This window comes from Salvia splendens, chromosome 22 (genome assembly GCF_004379255.2).
Source record: "Salvia splendens isolate huo1 chromosome 22, SspV2, whole genome shotgun sequence".
Taxonomy (NCBI): domain Eukaryota; kingdom Viridiplantae; phylum Streptophyta; class Magnoliopsida; order Lamiales; family Lamiaceae; genus Salvia; species Salvia splendens.
Window position 1 is genome coordinate 7,655,921 of NC_056053.1, and position 2,343 is coordinate 7,658,263.

Sequence of the window (2,343 nt, forward strand, 5' to 3'; positions counted from 1 at the left end):
TGAAGACCAGGATAAGACCACCTTCACTTGCCCATTCGGAACTTATGCATACCGGCGCATGCCTTTCGGCCTATGCAATGCTCCAGGTACGTTTCAACGTTGCATGATGAGCATATTTTCTGATTTGATTGAGGATTGCATAGAGATATTCATGGATGACTTTACGGTCTACGGAGACTCGTTCGATTCTTGCCTTCATCATTTGGATATAGTTCTTGAGAGATGTCAAGCGAAGAGTTTGGTTTTGAACTTTGAGAAGTGCCATTTTATGGTCACCGAAGGGATTGTTCTGGGACACGTGGTCTCGAAAAGGGGAAATCCAGGTGGATCGAGCAAAGGTGGACGTTATATCTAAATTACCGTTCCCTTACTGATCGGAAGGGGGAATTAGGGGTTTTCTGGGGCATGCCGGATTTTATATCGACGTTTATTAAGGGATTTCTCCAAAATCGCCCAACCCCTTACCAAGGCTACTTCAAAAAATGACGTGGAGTTCGTTTTTGATGAGCAATGCAAGGCTGCTTTCAATCTTTCAAGGAAAAGCTGATATCCGCACCTACCATACGGGCTCCTGACTGGGACCATCCTTTCGAAGTAATGTGCGACGCCAGCGACTTTGCTGGTAGGGGCCGTGCTGGGTCAGAAGATCGATGGGAAGAGGGTACGTAATTTTTTATGCGTCCAAGACTTTGAATCAAGCCCAGGCGGAAATTACGATACCACTGAAAAGGAGATGCTGGCAGTGGTGTATTCTTTCGAGAAGTTCCGGCCATATTTGTTGGGATCCAAGGTCATAGTATATACTGACCATGCAGCCATTAAGTATCTGATGCCAAGAAGGAATCCAAACCACGCTTGATCCGATGGGTACTCGTGTTACAAGAATTTGATTGGGAGGTGGAAGATAAGAGAGGAGTCGAGAACAAGGTGGCAGACCATTTGAGCAGAATAATGTCAAAGATGGAAACAGTGACGAAGTGCATGATAAGTTTCCAGAGGAACATTGATGTGAGTGATTTTTGCGCCCAGGAAAATTGATTGGGGAAGAAGTGTACAAACTTACTGGTCAGAATGATAACAGCAAAAGGAAGGAGAGGTAAGGGGCAGGAGCCATGTAATGCGGACCTGGCCAACTACCTAGTAACTGGAGACTTCCAGAAGCACCAAGTGTTACCAAGGCACAAAGAATGAAGATCAAGAGTGAAGCAAATACTACTTTTGGGACGACCCCTACCTATGGAGGGTAGGATCCGATCAAGTGATAAGAAGGTGCATTCTCTGACTGGGAGCAGCGGGATGTTCTAACCCACTGCCATTCGTTAGCATGCGAGGACATTTCGGATCCAAGAAGACAGCAAGGAAGATTATGGATAGCGGCTTTATATTGGCCAACACTCAACAAGATGCGTACAGTTCTGCAGGAAGTTGCGAGCGTTTGCCAACTGACTGGTGGAATATCGTGCCCGGGACGAAATGCCGCAGGGTACCCATAATAGTTTTGCGACTATTCGACATATGGGGAATTGGATTTTATGGGGCCTTTTCCTTTTCGTCCTATGGCAATCTGTATATCCTAGTCGCGGGTAGATTACTGTCTCCAAATGGTAGAAGCCAAGGCCACCAAGTACGTGTGAAGCAAAGGAGGTGGCCAAGTTCTTAAAGAGTCATATTTCAGCCGTTTGGAGTTCCAAGGGCGATCATATCAGATCAAGGGTACACACTTCTGTAATCGCACATTGAAGCCTTAATGAAGAAATACGGTGTGCACCATAGACTTTCCAGCCCGTACCATCCGCAGCCAATGGTCAAGCGGAGATCTCTAACCGTGAGATAAAGAAGATTTTTGAGAAGACTGTGAACACTTCGAGGAAAGACTGGAGGTGTGAGGTTAGAGGATGCTCTCTGGGCGTATCGAACAGCCTACAAAAAACCCCCATAGGCATGTCCCTTACCGGATCGTTTGTGGAAGATGTGCCATTTGCCGGTTGGGGAAGATCCGAGCATCGAGCATACTGGGGCAGTACAGAAAGTGAATAATGGATGCTACAGCCTGCGAAGAGGAAAGGAAGCTGGCAGCTGCAGGAGCTTGAGGAACTTAGATTGGAGTCATTCGACTCAGCCATGTGGTACAAGGAGCGAACCAAACTGTGGTAGATCGAAATCTGAGAACTAAGGAGCTCCACGTTGGCCAGAAAGTACTACTCTTCCAGTCAGATTGAAGCTTATGCCAGGGAAACTCAAGTCCAAATGGACAGGACCTTACATCATAACTGCACTCAGGGAGTTTTCCTAACTCGGAACCTTTCATAGTAAATGGACATAGGTTGAAAATATTCAGGGAGA